Below are 20,475 nucleotides of genomic sequence, written 5' to 3' on the forward strand. Positions count from 1 at the left end.
ACTATATATGCTTTGTATGTATATCTCGCATTTAATTCATTAAATGATTTTTTTTATTTTCATCTTCCCAGTTTTATACGGTGAGTTGGTCTCAGCTTTAAGTTACAAGCATGGACCAGCCTGTATTAGATTTAGCCGACTCTTCTAGTTACAGGCCCATCTCTTTACACTTAAACTTTAAAAGCCCAATATCGCAATTATCACATATCTTTCGTTTATCTTTCGTTTAACACGAAAGTGTATTATGTATTCTCAGTTTGGATGTCATGTGCGTCTTACGACAATAAATCAATGAACGAAATTTTTTGTGGTATAGGTAAATCCCGTGTAAAGAAAACCATTGAGTTATTATATCATTTATTATCGTTGCCTCGCTTACTGTTATTTTTATGTATCATTGTTTACCTAGGACACACATATTTGTGCACACACAAACCGGTGGTCTTCTGAGGAAACAACTTCTTCATTCATTGGAATGAGGGTAAGGCTGTGTACTTTATACCCTCCTCAGACAGTGCCCTGGGCGGTATTATTGGGTATGATTAATTGATTGATTGATTGCAGTTTGTGTGTCATGTGATCACGTGGGATACAACTTCGAAAACTATCATCGATAATATTGTCCTTTACTTTTTGTTACGAACCACCTCTTTCTGTTGACTGAGTAACACGTTATCTATTTAGACAGGGGTATAATGGTCTTTTTGATCCTCTAACGGTTATATTGTGTATATATACACAGAATAACCCATTTTCTCGTTACATCTCTACCTTGTAACCTAATTTGCAAATTACATCCCTTCATATAAAAATGGTTGCTGAAGAAAATATCTTAGACCTTATTTGTGATTGTGAGCAAATCAGCGTGGTTAAAACTCGTTGATGGAGCAAAAATACATGTCGGAGGTTTCAAGAATGCATGCAGGACTCGTGTGGCTACTTGAAATGAATTGATCTACCACTTGAAACTTGTGTCGTTGAGGCTATTGAGGAGTTACAACAACAAATTGCTCAAACAGCTCATAAGTACAGGCGCATGATGGATATGTTAAGTACATAAAACTGAGACTACTAATTGAAGAGAAAACAAGCTTTTACGATAGTTGCAATTTTCATTGTCTTATTTGTGATGATGAGTACTGATCTTACTTTTGTGACGCCTGACAATATTACTAAGAAATATGAATCTGATGAATATGTTGAAGATGATTAGGTTGTAGGTGTTATTGCGTATTATATTTTATGGATGAACTAGTTAAGTGTAATGACAATAAGTTGTTGAGTTTAGTTCTTTCTTTGTACCGATGTATATTTGAAATTTTTAATTCCAACTTGTCTGTTATTTCTAATCGAATTAAGAAATGAGGATTACAAAGATAAGATAAGAAATAAAGAGAAGAAAAGGTCCCCACTTTAAACATAAGTTCTTAAAACATCACAAATGGTTCATATTGTACATGTATTCATAACAAATGGACTACTGTATCACAAGTCTACATAATAGATTGTCAGGTCTTCCGCACAATTAACAAAAGGTCCACAACATACATAAGTCTCATAAATAGTTCATTACACAGTTTTTATATTTTCAAACTGAATTTTGCCTTAATTTAGCCAGCATTTTCCTATATTTGCATCGATGTTTTTCCTGTTTGTAGTTATCCCGTATGCTGAAAAGTTTTATGGTTAAATCCTACGTGATGTGTTATGTACCTTTGCATGATCAATTTCTTCATCAAGATCCCATATTGGGTGCCTTCATTTGGGTTATGAAGTTTGGTAGAGTTGATTACCTTTAGTAATGTTATGACATATTCCAACTCTTGCCATGGTTTGTCTCTCATTTGCTCTTGAGAAATCTTCAACCTTTTCCCCGACTTAAAAAAAATACAGTTGTATCATACAAATAAAGAACTATTTGAACTGAAAGAATCTTCTATAAGTCTTCAAGCTTCACATTTTCTCCTACTTCTGTCAGATTTCCTGGCTCTATGAGAATTAAGGCATTATCAATGAAGTTATCAACATTTGGAAGTCCCAAGCCACTTCTTCTGTCAGCCATTCTAGCTTGTGAATTACCACTGTAGAGCATATTAATGGTCTCAGAAGAATCTCTCTTTGATGCAGGTATCTTACTTCCCCATAGTAGCTTCTTCATCTCTTCCAAAGTTAATTCTGGTTTTTCAGAGTTTGAGCCTTTTGAATCAAAGTTTAAGTCTCTTTCAAAAATAGGATGATCAGATTTTGTTTCTTGAGTTATTCTATCAACAACATAATTAGTATTATTGGTTGTGACTGGATGAACTTCAGTATTTAATTCTCCAACTTGAGTAATGTCAGTGGTTGGAATGATTTGTAGTTTTTTCCAGGCCCAATTAAATCTAGGATTCACCTTTCTTCTCTTGTAAACCTGATTGGCTTCTTCTTCGAGTACCTTCCCTCCATCAGCATCATCATGAGCTTGGCTTATTGAATAGACCGGATCTATCAGTGTTTGAGTTTTAGTAGATGTTATTTTTGTCTTTGACTTTGCCTTGGACTTTGAATTTTCACCAACCTTCTCTTTTCCCTTATACCTCCTATCAGTATTTAATATATCTTGAGATCTTAGAACAGGTCTTTCAGCTTCAGTTTGGCTGATTTCTTTCATCACAAAGAAATATCTTCATATGGTGAGACAGTATCCATGTTTACTTATCTCAAAGATTTAAATTCCTCTTCCATCAACCTCAGTTGCTCAAGATCAACTCCTGGATTTTCTCTTTCGAAGATCCTTCTACTCACCTCAGAATCAAAAGCTGTTATTTTAGGGTCCTTGTAGATTAGAGTTGTCTTCTTTCTTTTAAACTTCAGAGTTTGTAAAAACTGACTTGCCTCAGCACCAGCTTCTATCTCCAAGCATTTGTGACGGTCAGAGTTTGCTTTTGTAGTCATAGTCAGTTCTTTTGAAAGCACAGTCTTTGAGACTCGTTGTTTTCTATTTTCCCTCTTTCTCTACCTTTTCCAGATTGGCTAGTTGTTTTAGAAGTACCACTAGAACCAATTAGATCTCCACCATTCTTCCCAAGTAACTTTCTTCCTCCTTTACTCCCACCATCTGGAGCATCATCTTTGTCATCAGCTTTTAGCTGGAGCTGCTTGCATTTAAATTTTGATATTATCCCCCCCCCTTTTTGGCATCATCTCCAAGTAGGAGGGAAATAATCAGCTCCAAAGATTGCTGTACCTCATCAAATTTCCCAGACATCTTTTGTTGAGTTACTTCCAACTTGGCCTGATTGGCTTCAAGTTTGTCATGTCTGTCAAGGATAGGCTTCAATTATTTTTGCATCTCAAGTTCAGATTTGAATTTGACTTCATAAAATGCATCCTTGAGACTTTCAATCTGTTTGCCATCCTTGGCCTGCGTGGAATATATGGATTTTATCATTAAAGCAGAAGCCTTGAGATGAGTGAGCATATCAGGATTTATGATCCGTCTCTTAGTTGTCTCCAAATGTTGAGAAGCATGATTGACAGTAATAGGATAATTAGGATCCTTCCATTTAAATACCCACTCCTCATTTAAGTACTTCTTGGTATTTGCTTTATCCATCTCAGCTATCCCCAGCTTCTTTTCTCTTTCTGACATGCCTTCAGGAAAGATAATTTCATTCAAATCTTCATCAGGATCTATATCAACATTTATCTTGGATACATCAATATCATCTCCATCATTAGACTCACTACCATGAACAAATTCATCATCAATAACTGGTTCTTTGACTATATGTGCTACTTTATCTTCAACATCAGAGTTTAAAATGGAGTCAGGAATAGGAGCAAGATGTAATCCAGCTGCTTCAGAAACTGCCATACCATCAGCATTTAACTCTGCATCTTCAAGAATTGTGGCCATATAAACTGGAGCATCAGTATATAACTCCAGAACTTTAGTGCCAATAGAGTACTGTGGTGATTCAGGAATTATGGCTTCATCATGAGTGGACTGTTCTGCAACTTCATCATGGAAGGGAAATTGCAGTGGAGTGCAAGAAAGTATCAGTATTTAAATCTGCAGGGAAATTATCAGCACTTGATATATCAGAGTTTGACTGAGGGACTACAGGATATGGATCAACAACTATTTCTTTAGGACTCTGAGCACCTGCAAAATATATCAAAGAACCACTTATATCTCTATATTCTTTTAAAGTAGTCTCACTACTTCTCACTCCACTCATCTCATGACTTTTAATAGTCATAGTTTCCTCACAAGGATTTGCTAAATCTTGACTCTCATCTACCCCTCATTTTGCCAAGTAAGGATCATGCCTCTCTTTAATTCTATTTTTCTTTAAATCTTTTCTCTCATTCTCACATGAAAGGCTCAGAAAATTTTGACCTACAGGAATAAGAGGTGGCTGAGAAGAGATGTATTTGGTCACATGACTAGGGGTACCCTTTTGTGAAGGACTAGACATGATCAAAACCATCAGGATTAACTGTAAAGTAAATGCTGATAATATACTATCAGTATTTAAAATAAATGATGATAAAATAGAATCAGTATTTATACCTTGTGTGATTGGAACATCAGCTTCTAGGATAGGTTGGGCATGAAAGAACTTTAGTTGATGTTAGAGTAGGATGAACTCTTCCTTCTGTGTCCAATACCGAGATAACTGCATCAGGAGTCAAGCCTGCACTACCATTTTGAGGTAGTAGTTCTTGTGTGGCTGGAGATGTAGGAGCTGCTAGATTACTTTGAAACCCAGGTTCTTGTGTAATCCTCTCCTCAGAATCAGAATCTGACTCATGTGCATGGCCAAGCTACAACCCAGTTGTCTTCTTTGTAGTATGAAACTCAACAGTCTTGTAGAAAGCTTTGACCTTGGAGACCTCACTTGTGAGTTTAGTTGTGGCTGTATCATGCCACTCTTGGATTGACTTAATAGCAAGAGGTTCAATGTCTGTTACATCACTTTGAGGTTTAGGTTCTTGTGGGACTGGATCAGTTGTAGTAGCTAATACATCCCTTTGAGATGCAGGTTCTTGTGTACTTGATCCATGAAACTTGCCTTGTTTCTGCAACCTCTTGGCTATCTTCTCAACTTGCTCATGAATAACCTCCCTTACTCTTCTCTTTAGCTCCACATGAGAATCAGAGATTATGACAGGTGCATCACTGTTTATGTCATCCTTATTACTCCTTGGCATTGTGGTGAAGTGAATGCATCATGTCCCTCCTCAGCTATTTCTTATTTCAGTTTCAGCTTTTGTTGAGCATGTAAGTTTTGACCAACTTCTTTTTCCTTGGTCTAGGGCTTTGAGAATCAGTATTTACAGCATTAGTGTTTGATGTTCCCTCTTCAGTTGGTAGTACAACTGGAGCTTGAGTAGAATCATGATTTAATTTCTTGAACTTGGATGATAAGGGAGCATTGTCCTCATCATCTGATTCTGACTCAGCTAGTACAAGCTTTCTTTTAACAATTTCTGAAGGTTTAGAAGAATGAGAAGCTTGTACTTTGGATCCACTCTTTGTTATATCAGATTTTCCAGCAATAGCATTAGCAATAGAAATAGCATTGACACTAGCAATAGCATTGACACCGGTGTCCTATACAAACTTCAAGACAGCTCTCTAACCATAAGGCCTAACAGACTAGACAATAATGTCCTATGGGTTTTCTTGAGGAACATCAAATTTTGCTAACTTCTTCCTTTTTACAACATGTGCCTTTTGGGAGACACCTGAGGTGAATTGTGTTTGAGAAAGTGTTTGTGATGTAGATTTTAGGTTAGCTACAGAGGGTTCCCAACTATCATAGCCTATAGTTTAGCTATTTGCACATTTTGTTGTGCATAAGTCTCAAGAAGCCTTGTAATTAGCAAGTTCCTGGAAGGAATTGGCAATCTGAGAGGTGCAAGTACAACCTTCTCTTTATCTTTTGAGATTATATCATAGCTAGAAAGCCCTTTTTGTGAGCTTAAACACTGAAATAATTTGATTAACAGAGATTGGGGTATTTGGGGAAACAATGGTTAAATATAAGCTGACAAATCCAGCATAATATACTATATTGAGATCAGCTTTTAACCTATCTCCCATAAAGCATAAAATAACTCTACCAAAATGATAATTGCAATCATGAATTAGAGAGTACCCAATTTGATGTATCATTATGGGAAGTGCATCAAAATTGGTACACTTATTGTTGAAGGCCTTGGTAATGCAGTCGAAGTAGAAATTCCACTCATTCATAAACTCAGTCCTGTTCAATTGCCCCATTTTGTTGAGATCCTTGTCATAGACAATCTCAGTAAAGAACCTCCTCATCTCAACATCACCAATAAAAGTGGTATAAGATACATGAGTGGTAAGATGCAGAGTTTCTCTTACATTCTATGGCGTAACAACCTTGGTTTCCTCACCAAATTTAAAAGTGATACTTAGAGTACCACTCTCACCACCATCATCATAAAGCCCAGTCCTCCACAGGGCTAGAACTTGTTCCCCAGAAATAACTATAGGGTTTGTGAGAGCATACCCTACCTCACTCACATTTAGCAAATCCTGAAATATGTGATAATCAGGATTAATACCAACGTGGTCTAGAATCGCAGCATAGTTGTCGGTGATAAACTTTGCACCATTATGAGTAAAAGATGTAGAAGTAGCTGGTGAAGACATGATTATCAGTGTGAAAAAGCTTAAAGAATGATGTATTATAAGAGTTTAATTGAGAGAGAAGAAGAATAAGATAGTGAAAAGAGTTTGATTAGAGATAAAGTGATAATTTAAAATCAAAAATGGATTTTATATAACTTTGTACTCTATTACACACAGACGGTTCAACTTAGTGGGACATATGGTAAGTTGTTATGTTAGGTCACATAACACTGTAGAAGGGGGTTGAATACAGTGTAGAATACAATCAAATCGATTTCGAACATAAGTAACAGTAAACAAATATATTCGATATAATAAACCCTGTTACAATGGAACTGTTCTCTCTCAGTGATGAACAAATATCACGAGAACTGCTAGGTTACAATGTATAATCTTCTCGATAATGATAACACATATAGTGTAAACATATGTCTGTGTTTATATAGTATACAGTTATAAGATAACTTCTAATTAATATGGAATATAATTCTGTCTCCTAAAATATATCAATCAGATATCTTATAAAATTCTTTCAGTCCTCCAACTCTTTCCATGCATATCTTCTTTTTGTATTAGTCTTGATCTTATTTCCTGTAAATCAGCTTCCTTCCTTAACTGTTAGTCCTCCAGTACTTAAGTTCTGATATCCATCTTCTGATATTATCTTCTGATAATCTAAGTCCTGATATCCTTAAGTTCTGACTTCCAGTAAGTACTGATTCCAGCAAGTACTGATATTTCCTGTTTGTTAAGATCTGAAAACTAAACATGAAACATATTAGACATGACATCACAAATATATCTAACAATCTCCCCTAACTTGTAAATTATGCAAAATATACAAGTTAATAGATTTGATGATGTAAAAAACATTTTAAGTTCAAATGTAATAAGAGTTTAATAAGACTATTAACTATAACTTACAGTCCTTTTAGCTTTACCAACTTCACTGGATCAATCTGAATCCATAATGATTCTTAACAAAATCTCTTACCAGCTTGTCTTCAGCTTTCTTCAGAATTTCAACTAACTGTGCATTGACCTGCATCAGTTCTTCATCTTTACAATCACCAATCTGATAAATGGCAGTTCTGAGAGCTTTAATTGATGTTATTTCAAGTCTATCACCAAGTCTGATAACTCTAGGATGTGAAGAGTTTTCATTATAACATAAGCATTTTCCTTTCAGAATAACTTCCACCTTAGCAGAATTCTTCAGCATAGGAATTTCTCTTCCATCATCTTCAGTAATCATTGGTATATACTGAGAAGTCTTTTTACCAGAGATTCTGAATAGATCTTTTATAGCCTTCAAAATGTATTCTGACCATCTCCTTGTAACATCAGATTTTACTTCCAGAAGATAGTGAATATGTTGAAGTTCTCTGACAGACTTCTTTAGCACATCAGTATCAGCTAGTCTGTAAGTTAATCCATCATAGAGAAATAAAATCAATTTCTCTTTTAGATTTTCCTTATCATGAGCATCTATCACGATTTGAGCAGACAACACCTTGTCAAGGTGCTTTTGTTTGATTTGTTCATATGGTTTGTCTGTCAACATGAAAGGATCTCTTAGAGTAACCTCTACTCCTATTTGTATCTTCTCTTCATCATAACCTAATCCAGCTTTATCTCTAGATTGCTTGGATCTCAATCCAAATGTTGCCAGTTGATTCATCAAGAGATTGGATTTTGGTTCAACTGGAGTAGCTTTCTTCCATAACAGCTTCTTCTTATCAGTCATTGTCATCTTTTCCAAATTAACTTGATCAAAATTTGTTGTTTCTTCTTTAGCTTGCTGTTCTTCATTATGAACAACTTGAGCAGTGTCAGAGGTTGTTTTAGATTCTTTAATTACCTTTCTTTTCTTCAGAATTTGAACAGTTTCATTTTCTATCAAATCATCATCATGCTTTATAGTTTGATAGACTGGAATGGAAGAACTTATCTTTTTCTCAATCTTTAAAGGTTCACCAACCTTTTCTTTCCCTTTTGACTTAGGATCAATCTCAGTTTGTGATCTAGTCTTGGACTTTGAAATCTCATATTTTGACTTTTCCCTGATCATAATGCCTTTTTCCTTAGGCCTTGGAGGTTTCTTTGCATCAGAAGCTTTAGACTTAAGATTTGTCTTCTCAGTAGTAAATCTAGCTTCTTCCTCCTTGAGAGTTTCCAAATCCATTCCTGGATTTTGTTTCAGAAATAATCTTCTTGCTATCTCCTCATCAAGTGTCTGAATTTTAGGATTTTTGTAATAAACAGTAGTTTGCTTCCCTTTTAGCTTCAGAGTTTGTAAAAACTTCTGAGAGTCTTTAGATCCTGACTGAATCAGAATATCAGAAATTGACATCAGACTTTGCTTATCAGAACTTGACTTCAGTCTTTTAGCATTCACAGCATCAGAACTTGACTTGTTCTGTGTAGAATATTTTCCTTGACCTTTACTCTTATCAGAGTTTCCCTAGTCATCACTTTTATCATCCTTTTTCTTCATTATTTCAGTAGGTGAGCATTTGGACTTAACTTCCTTCTCCCCCTTTTTGGCATCATCAGGAAGTAAGAGAGAAAGAAGAAGTTCAACTGAAGATTGGATTTCTTCCAATTGAGCTTTCTGAGAAACTTGGTTAGCCAGGACCTCATCAATTTGGGTCTGTTGCTTCTCTTGAATCTTCTCAATGGCTTCAATTTTCTCAAGAGTAGGTCTGATATATCTGTTCTTATCAAGCTTTACCTGTAGATCTAGCTTATCAACATGTTCCTTTAGTGTATCAACCTTCTCAAGAGTAGAACTATGTAGACCTTAAAGATGTTTGGTAGATAGAGTACTGATCTTGAGTTGTGTCTTTAAATCAGCATTTGTGAGCAACTCATCAGCTTTAGCAATATGCTCTGTCAGAATGTTAGAACTTGAAATGAAATCAGTGTCATCCCACTTCTTGGTCCACTCTACACCTCTGTGAGTATCCTCCCAAGGAATAGGTATTTCCTTTTCAACAAATTTCTTCACCAATTATTCCTTTCCTAATATAGGAACTAGAGTCTCAGCAGAATCACTGTCTTCAGAACTTGAGGAAGACTCATTATGTTCTGACAACACAACAGTGTGTGAAGTAACTGGAGATTCAGGAACAGCTTCATTTAAATTCTGAACATCAGAATTTATCTCCAGAGCTAGTGTGGTCGATGTAGATGGTATCTCAACATTTAAATTTGGAAAATGAGTTTGAAATTGTTGAGCTTCTATAGATAGAGCTTCCAGATAAAGAACATTTGGTATATTCAAATTATGAATATCTATTTCAAAATTGTCAGTGTGTTCTTCAGCATCATCTGTAGCTTTAATAGGTGAGACATGAGGGGTTACAATTGTATCAGTAGCAGTTTCTTTGGCTTGAGCTAGAAGGGCTTCAATAACAATTGGTTCTTGTGAGATCAGAGATTCCTGATCCCCTTTCTCAGCTTCTTCAGTATCTTTTGATGGAGCCTGAGCCAAATACCTCATAGCCTTCATTTTCTTGAATCTCCTTGCCAATGAAGGAGTTACTTTAGCAGCTTCAGAACTTACAGATTTCTTTTTCAAAGTATTAGAACTTTGAGCTGCAGTTTCTTTCTGAGAAGTAACATTCTCAGCTTCAATTATCATAGGTTCTGATGCATGAACCCGTGCTTCAATTATTTCCTCATCACTATCAGATTCATCTTTGAGAATCATCTTTCTTCTCCTTTATGAAGGTTGAGGAACAGACATTGTCCTCTTTGGCCTGAAAGATGAAGATCTGATGGTATGTGCTGATGATTCAGGTTGAGATGATCGAGTTGATGGTTTGACAGATGTCCTGATGGTAGATTTTGGTTGTGGTTGAGAAGTTTGAGGTGTTTGGGTAGTGGTGGTAGGTGTTGATGGTTGAGGTTCGGATGGTTGAACATCAGGATATAATGTAGTATATGTAACTGGATCATAGGTTATTAAGGCATGTTTGACAGATAAAGGAACTCGGAGGGGTCTTAACACAGCCTTCTTATTATCAGTAGATAATAAGTCATTAAAAGCTCTTTTTGCTAGTCTAAAAGATGGAATTAATTCACTAGCAGATTGGGGTTTATCATCAGAACAAAAACTATAAATAAGCTGACAGAATCTAGCAAAATAGATAGTATTCCTATCTTCTGTCATCCTATCCCCAATAAAACCTAAAACAACACTTGCATAATCAAAATCAGTTTGATTAATGAGAGCATACCCGATTTGTTGACTGAGTATGTGGATTGCATCAAAATTAGAACATTTGTTGGCGAAGGTCTTTGTAATGCAGTCGAAGAAGAAACTCCATTCCCTCTTTATGTTGGATCTCTTCAATTGACCCAGCTTTTCCAATATCTTTTCATACCCCAGACTGGCCATCATATTTTGAAGAACTGGCTCCTCAATAGTTGAATAAATGCAGTTCTCAGGCAGCTGCAGTGCTTGTCGAACCGTGGCCAATGTCACGACATGTTCATCCTCCCCTGTTGTAAAGATAATACTTGGGGACCCTTGAGCACCTCCATCATCATAAATTCCACTTCTCCAAAACTCCAGTACTTGAATTCCAGAGACTGCATCAGGTTGGGTCAGAGCATACCCAATAACAGAATTAGCAAGAAAGTCCTGAATAAAGTGAAGTTCCGATGGAGCTTCAGCCTTGCTAAGAATAGATGAGTAGTTGTTGGGAACAAAATTAGCTCCATTGAAAATCACGTCTTTTGGTGCCATCAAACTGTAAGAAATTAAGTGAGAAAATATGTTATGCGAAAGGTGTTTGTGAAAATGCCTGTAAGAGAACGCTTCAAAGAATATTAGAGAGAGAGAGAGAATAAAAGAGATTAAGAATAAAAAAGTGAGTAAAAGATTAGAAAATCTTTTAACCCCTATATATATACTCTCTCCACTCAACAGTTATAATTTTGAAGCATGGGATACACTTTACACCTGGCAACATGTGAACATTCAAGAAACAGTTAAAACAGGAGTTAATGGGCACATAAAATAAGCAATAATTACCGTGCACATGCAGTTTTTCAGGACAAACACGTTAACCACTAACCCATAATGATTATGACTGTTTTTATCTTACCCAAATATATTCTGATTTAAATATGACTGTTTCAGATTTTACCACAAATAAGTCAAGTAAAGAATAATGCCACGTAAGCATCAAGGATTCCATCAAGATTTAATATCAGAACTTAACTTATATCAGATTCTACCAGTCATCAGAATATGGCTTCTGAACTCAAAAAGTGAATATCTTTTTCTGTGATTCTTCATACAAATACTGACTTGTTTTCTTCAGAGTTTAATCATCAGAACTTCCATCAGAACTTGTCCTCAAAATTTACGCAAATGACACTTAACTGTTTATCAAAAATAACTTAATCACCATAGTAATTTTCATCATTCATATGGAGTGAAAGTGTGTGCATTTAGCAAAATATCAGATAAAGATTAAAGTCTGATAAACTTCAGTACATCTTAGAAATTAGGCATAACTAAGAAAAGTGCTTAAAATCTGTCATCAATCATGAAGTCTACTATAGAACAAATTTATGCAAGAGTCCACCTCAACTGTTTGTGCTAATTTTATGCATCTTTTGAAATTCCTTTTTACAGTGGCTTCTCAGTGTAAGTGAGTCACGACTGCTTATCAAAATTTATGCTGTTGTCAGAGTATTTCTCTAGTAATCAGAGAATGTGAAAAGTCACCAAGAAAATTTAATTGCTTTTCTAATGCATATTACTTAATACCAGCAATGCACTTGCGTCTTCCCTTCCACATACTTACACTAGATCTCAAAGGAGTACCTGACTTTTCTTTTCTTTTCTTTTGATAAGTGAGGCTTATCAGCATTTAGTTCATCCTTAAGATTTACTGACTTCAGAATCTAACAGATAAGAAGCAATAATCTAGTTTGTGACTTAGTAATAAGATACACAAAGTAAACTTGACTAAGCTCAAAATCAGAATTTGCTTGTGTTAATGAGTTTCCACATAAACAACTAATTCAAACATGGGATTTCTAATATGTTAAAGACTACTAGGTCAGCATCTAGCACAGTTATCCTCATTGGATTGAATAGTCACCGAACATTCAAAACACTATCAGAGTTTAAAGATCCCCATCAGATAACAATCAGCATTTAATGAATTTCAATTTTAAGCACAGATTATATGAAAGTAAAACAATCTGTAAACACTGATCATAAAGTCTGATGCATGAGAACAAAAACTAAGCAGATTTAGAGAAAGAACCTGAAACCATTCCAAGTTCATTTACCAGTCTTGTAAAAGTAGCTTCACATAGTGGTTTTATGAAGATATCTGCTAGTTGTTGATCTGTTGGAACAAAGTGCAATTCCACTGTACCTTCCATCACATGTTCCCTTATGAAATGGTACCTAATGCTGATGTGCTTTGTCATTGAGTGTTGAACTGGATTACCTGTCATATCAATAACACTTTGATTATCACAGTAAATAGGGATTTTAGAAAATTCTAACCCATAATCCAGTAACCGATTCTTCATCCAAAGAATCTGTGCACAACAGCTTCCTGCAACAATATATTCTACTTCTGCGGTTGATGTGAAAATTGACTTCTGTTTCTTGCTAAACCAAGAAACCAATCTTCCTCCAAGAAATTGGCAGCTTCCACTAGTGCTTTTCCTATCTATTTTACATCCTGCAAAATCTGCATCTCAGTAACTATTAGCTTAAAATCTGATTCTCTAGGATACCACAATCCCAGATCAGTTGTACCCTTAAGGTACTTGAAGATTCTTTTCACAGCTATTAAGTGAGGTTCTCTTGGATCAGCCTGAAATCTTGCACAAAGACAGGTAGCATACATGATATCAGGTCTACTTGTAGTTAAATAGAGTAAAGAGCCAATCATACCTCTGTAGTTAGTAATATCTACTGATGAACCAGTATCTTTATCTGTTGTGTATATGTTGTGTACTTGATGATTTCATTAACAAAACACCTTGGTAGATTGTACTTAATGAAAAATGTAGCACTCGACGGATAAGGATTATAGTCCCGACGGATAACCCAATATAGTCCCAACGGATGATAATTTATTATCCATCGAGTGAGTAGCTTATGTAACAATAAGTCTGTAGCACATTTCTGCATACACATTGTTTAGATTCTGTAGCAGTACTCCAGTCATGTTGACTTTAACTAGATATGCAGAATAGGTTGATTAATTGTACATAGATGATGTCTTGTAATTCTGCATAAATGAAATGAAGTCAGGTGTCAGATTGCTACCCGACGGATAAACAACAATGCCATTCGACGGATGATCAACAAGACAACCCAACGGATGATCATGAACTCGACAAATGATCATGAACCCGACGGATAAAGAATTCAAACATCTGTTGACAGTGACAACACAGTCACATGCGTCGAGTGTATGCAAATGGAATGTGGTAGCCTATTCAACTGAGTTTTAGAGAACAAAGAAGCATTGCCATTTCCATGCTATTATGAAGATATTCAAAGATACTGGAATAGAGTAATGAAGTAGCATAGTATTAGACTTGATAGTTTTTGTTTTATTATCTTGTCTTATTACTTTGTAATCTTGGTGATATATAAACCAAGAAGTAGCAAATAGAACAACTATATAAGCAACCAAGAGAGAAACATTTGTAAGTTGTATTCTTAGCATTTCTCTACAATCTTAGTTGTTGACAATTTGTAAGCAGCTGTGAGCTAATTTCTATACAGAGTTCTCTTGATATATTATATATCTCTGGTGGATACATTCAAATCCACCAGAAACTTTTTCAAGACTTGTGTTTTTAATTACTTGTGTTTTGATTCATTTCAAGTTATTATTCCGCACTCTGCAAATCAATTCACACTGATATATATATATATTTAAGTTAGAACAATTTTATTTGTGAAAAATTTTCAAGAATTCCATTCAACCCCCCTTCTGTAATTCTTGTTGTATTGTTAAGGGACTAACAATTGGTATCAGAGCAAGCTCTTGATAAACAAAGAGTTTAAAGATCAACAAAACAACAAGATGAACAAGAAGGATGTTGGAGTCAAGATTCCTTTTCAGGATAAAGATAATTACCATCACTAGAAGGTAAAGATGCATCTTCATTTACTTTCAAGATAAGGCCTATGTAGATTGCATAGAAATAGGCCCTCATGTACCAATGAGAGCTGCAACTGAAAATGAGCCATATGTCCCCAAGCTAATGCATGAATGGTCTGATCCTGATATTGAACAAGTCAGGAAAGATAAGAAGGCCATGAATATCATGTTCAATGGAGTTGATGGTGATATGTTTGACAACATCATCAATTGCAAAACTGCCAAGGATGTTTGGGATACAATACAGATTATCTGTGATGGCACTTGGCAAGTTAGAGAAAACAATATGCAGGTACTAATTCAGTAATATGAGCATTTTCATAGTGAAGAAAGTGAGTCTCTCACTGACATCTTTAGTAGGTTTCAAAAACTACTAAATGCTCTGAAGTTACATGGAAGGGTCTATCAGACAAAAGACTCCAATTTGAAGTTCCTTAGATCTTTTCCAAAGGAATGGAAACCTATGACAGTCTCATTGAGAAACTCTCAAGATTACAAGGAGTTTACTTTGGAGAGACTGTATGGCATCCTGAAAACTTATGAGCTTGAAATAGAGTAAGATGATAGGATGGAGAGAGGAAAGAAGAAATGAGGATCCATTGCACTAGTTGCTGAGTTAGAAAAAGAGAAGGAGATGAAGATGGAAGCTGTTGAATCAACTTCAAAGGTCTGTGAAAACAAGGGCAAGGGGATGGCAGCAGAAAATGAAGATTGTTTGAGCCAAGATGAAATGGAAGATATTGATGAACATCTAGAATTTCTTTCCAGAAGATTTTCCAAGCTCAAGTTCAAGAAGAACTTTGGAGCAGCTAAGCCAAATAGAAACATGGTGGATTAATCAAAATTCAAATGTTTCAAATATGGCTTGGCAGGGCACTTTGCCAGTGAGTGTAGAAAGTCAGATTCCAACAAAAAGAAGTTTGAGCATGTGGATTATAAACAGAAATACTTTGAGCTACTCAAACAAAAGGAAAGGGCTTTCATCACACAAGAAAATGACTGGGCTGCAGATGGTCTGGATGAGGATGAGGATGTCAGCTATGTCAATCTAGCCCTAATGACCAAGCCTGATGAAACAGAGACAAGTTTGTCAAGTAATCAGGTAATCACCACTCACCTTGCACATTTATCTAAAGCTGAGTATAATGATGCTATAAATGACATGTCTACATAATTATATCATTTGCGTGTTACACTTAAGTCTCTTACTAAAGAAAATGCTAAAATCAAAGAAAATAATTTATTTTTAAGTGAGAGGAATAATGTGTTAGAGTCTCAGTTCACTGAATTTGAAAAATTAAGAATTGAGTACAAAATTGCTAAGGATGAATTAACTGAGTCCTTGAAGAAAGAAGAGATCTTGAAGAAGCAGCTTGAACATGAACAGGAGGTGATTAAGGCATGGAAAACATCTAGATATGTTCATGCTCAAATCACCAAAGTTCAAGGGATTGAGTCCTTTTGTGATGCAGCCTGGAAGAAGAACAAGGAGAAGCTGGAATCCAATTTTGTGGAAGGATTGCTAATAGATGTAGACTCGACGGATGATGAGGGTCATCCGTCGGACTACAAAAAGGGTTATCTATCGAGTGACATAAATCCTCATCCGTCGACTGTGAGCAAGCCTGTGAGTAAAGCCAAGCTTGTCATGTTAAATGAGAGATATTGATCAGTTTCCAAGAATTTTGTTCCAGGAGAATCTGGTCAAGTGAAGAAGGAGAAGAAGGCTAATGTTGGTCATATGACTGTCAAGCAATTGAGTGACAGACTTGAAAAGATTGAGGTTAAAATAGAGGCTAAAAGGAAAAATAATAGAAATGGTAAAGTGGGGATTAACAAACACAATAACTACACACCTGATAAATATGCTCCTAGAAAAATCTGTGTCAAGTGTGGTAGTGTAAATCATTTGTCTGTTAATTACAAATCTGTCATGCCTACTTCCATATCTGTGCCACCTCACTTTCCCAACTTGAATGTCATGCCTCCTATGCCTATGAATGTTATGTCTACACAAAATATGAATGCACGGTTTGCTAATATGCCATTTGCACCTAATCCTTATTATGCTGCATTTAGTATGCCACAAATTCCATTTAGCATGCCTTATTGGAATAACATGTTCACTAATAGCATGCCATTCCCTGTTAATCATAATATGCATAATAATTCTACTGTAATGAATGGTTTCAAAGGTTCAACTCAAATGACTAAGGATGAATCTAATATCCCCAAGTCAAATGAGATCAAACCTAAGAAACAGAAAAAGAAAGCTAACAAGGCAGGACCCAAGGAAACTTGGGTACCAAAATCAACTTGATTTGATTTTGATGTGTGCAGGGAAACAAAAAGAATCTATGGTACTTGGATAGTGGTTGTTCAAGACACATGACTGGTGATTCTACCCTGCTCACAGAGTTCAAGGAGAGAGCTGCCCTAGTATTACTTTTGGAGATGACAGCAAGGGTTATACTGTGGGATATGGCTTGATTTCAAAAGACAATGTCATCATTGAGGAAGTTGCCTTAGTGGATGGTCTCAAGCATAATTTGCTGAGTATCAGCCAGCTTTGTGATAAAGGCAATTCAGTAACCTTCAACTCAGAAGCCTGTGTTGTGACTAACAAGAGGAGCAACAAAGTGGTTCTCACTGATGTGAGAAAAGGAAATATGTACCTAGCTGACTTCAACTCATCACATGCAGAATCTGTTACTTGCCTTCTCAGCAAAGCAAGTCAGGATGAAAGTTGGTTTTGGCACAAGAAGCTATCCCATTTAAACTTCAAGACCATGAATGAACTAGTAAAGAAAAAACTGGTTAGAGGCATTCCTCAAGTGGAGTTTTCTAGGGATGGATTATGTGATGCTGATAAGTGGCATTTTATACCACTTAGAACGTCTTAAAATGGCTTAAATTGGTGTCTTGAAATCAAGTATTTTGTGTATTTGATGCGTTTTTCTAGTGTTTATGCATTTCAGGGTATTAGTTGCATTTCGGGGGAGTAATCATCAAGAATAGGCCTTGGCATGTGTTCATCATTGAGAGAGGGAAGAAATGGGCAGATTACGGCAAAGAAACGAAGCGAACTCAGGAATTTTCCAGAAGGGTCCTGAGCGCCCGCTCAGCTATGCTGAGCGGCCGCGCAGAAAGCTGAGCGCCCGCTCAGCTATGCTGAGCGGCCGCGCAGGGTCGGGGAAAAAAATAATTTATTTTAGGACTTCTATTTCTGTTTGGCTTCCACTTCTATGTAATCTGAGTTTTATGGGACTATTATATAAGTAGATTTGGAGACGTTTTCAAGAGAGAGGATCGTGGTATTACGCAAGGAGCGAAAGAGATAAGGAAGAAGACCGTTTAGAGCACAGCAACGAAGAAGAAGCATATTTTCTTGTGATTCTTGTTTCGTTGTAACGTTGGATGCTAGTTTTCTTACCTTGAACCTATTTACTCTTGTGACGTACTCTGATTTAATATAATTAGTTTAGTTATATTTTCTTGTGTTTGTTTATCATGATTTCATATGAACCCATGATGACGATAAGTGCTATTATGGGCTAATCGTGATCATGGGGTTGCAACGGATTTATTATGGAATTCTTTAGTTAATTATTTAATACTTTAGTGTGTGATGATTGTATGATATCTAGTTTTGGTTGTGCGTATTCGTCTTATGTGCGTCGCGAACATATAAGATAGGGTGTTAATCTCTTGTGAAGCGACGGTGGATCTTTAGATTTAGAACTTGCTATGCTAGCATAGGTTCATGTACGTTGTGCATGATTAGTGGGTAACTCTAACAGTTTTATTTGCCCTATGTAATCAAAAGGAATAACTTGTGCTTAAATCGTTGTGTTGTCAATTTCTGTAGACATATAGGAACTCAACATAATTGATGACTATTCAACTTCTATCTTGATTGTGGATGTTGGTAGAATGGTATTAGTACAATGAAAGTTGGCTTTTATCAGTTTTGTGTTATTCGATTAATATCATCACTGTCACATGCTAAAGGTAATAACAATGACTATTGAAGGAAGAAGTAATGAAGTTGTGATCTCATGAGTGTTTTATTATTGATAATTTGAAGTGTTAATTAAGTGATTAATTAAGTAGATAATTGTAGTTAATATTTAGTCAATAATTCTAAGTGTTAGTGTCTTAACATTGAGAAGTAATCATACATTGGTGAGTGAGTTTAATTAGACAATAAATTAGTCTGAGTCTCTGTGGGAACGAACTAGAAAGTATTCTATATTACTTGCGAACGCGTATACTTGCATGAATATTAGCGTGTGTTTTCGCTCTAACAAGTTTTTGGCGCCGCTGCCGGGGACTCGGCGTATTTGTTTAGTTTATGTACTTACCAACATTGGTCATTAGGACTCAGTGATTAGGACGTAGTAGTTACTTATTGTTTCTGGTTGTGTTTCAGGTACTTTAGCAAGCATTTATGCAAACTCGTTCTCGTACTCGCAAGAGGACTTTAGATACAGCTGAGGAGACAGACGAAGTTATTGATATTCCGGAGAAGTTAGATTTTGAAGATTCGGATTCAGGAACTGAGCGGAAAGAACCAGTAAACATGGGTGATCGTATTGTTCAAGCTGATCCAGCTCTTATGGATTTTTCTCGGCCAAAAATTGATGACATTCAGTCAAGCATTCTTCATCCGGCTATTCAAGCTAACACCTTTGAAATCAAGCCGGGCACTATTCAGATGGTGCAGAATTCTGTTTCTTTTGGAGGAGCGGCGACTGAAGACCCTAACATGCATATAAGGAATTTTGTCGAGATCTGCAGCACTTTTAAGTATAATGGCGTGACCGATGAGGCTATCAAGTTGAGGCTTTTCCCATTCTCACTGAGGGACAAGGCTAAAGACTGGTTACATTCTGAACCAGCTGGGTCCATCACTACGTGGCAAGATCTTGCGCAAAAGTTTCTGGTGAAGTTTTATCCGATGGCAAAGACTGCTGCTATGAGGAGTGCTCTTACTCAGTTTGCGCAGCAACCTACAGAATCTATGTGCGAGGCTTGGGAACGCTACAAGGAAATGTTGAGAAAATGTCCACATCATGGAATGCCTGATTGGATGGTGATCACTGGTTTCTATAATGGTTTGGGGGCCCAATCTCGGCCCATGCTCGATGCAGCAGCTGGAGGCGCCTTATGGGCTAAAAGCTATACTGAAGCGTATAATCTTATAGAGACTATGGCTGCAAATGAGCATCAAAACCCAACTCAGAGGATGACGTCAGGTAAGGTAGCAGGTATTCTGGAAGTTGATGCAGCCACCGCTATTGCAGCCCAGCTTCAAGCGCTATCAATGAAGGTTGATTCTATGGCTACATATGGAGTTAATCAAATAGCTATGGTTTGTGAGCTTTGTGCAGGTTCTCATACTACGGATCAGTGTTCTCTTATCAACGAATCTGTTCAGTATATGAATAATTATCAGCGACAACAGCAGCCTGTGCCAGCGACCTATCATCCTAATAACAGAAATCATCCAAATTTCAGCTGGGGGAATAATCAGAATGCTATTCAGCCACCATATCAGCAAGGAGTGAGTAAACAGTTTAACCCACCTGGATTCCAGCAACCACAGCAGTATGCTACAAGGCAATCATACCCTCAACAGGGAAGTACAGCTACACC

General features: G+C 36.4%; 1 non-coding gene across 1 annotated transcript; it reads right to left on the reverse strand.

The window, feature by feature from the left end:
• Positions 1–19,792: 19,792 nt before the first annotated feature.
• LOC141702861 (small nucleolar RNA R71) lies at positions 19,793–19,899 on the reverse strand. Its single transcript, XR_012567278.1, has one exon. It is a non-coding gene; the product is annotated as a small nucleolar RNA R71 (small nucleolar RNA).
• Between the last annotated feature and the right edge of the window lie 576 nt (positions 19,900–20,475).

This window comes from Apium graveolens, unplaced genomic scaffold, assembly GCF_009905375.1.
Source record: "Apium graveolens cultivar Ventura unplaced genomic scaffold, ASM990537v1 ctg5809, whole genome shotgun sequence".
Taxonomy (NCBI): Eukaryota; Viridiplantae; Streptophyta; class Magnoliopsida; order Apiales; family Apiaceae; genus Apium; species Apium graveolens.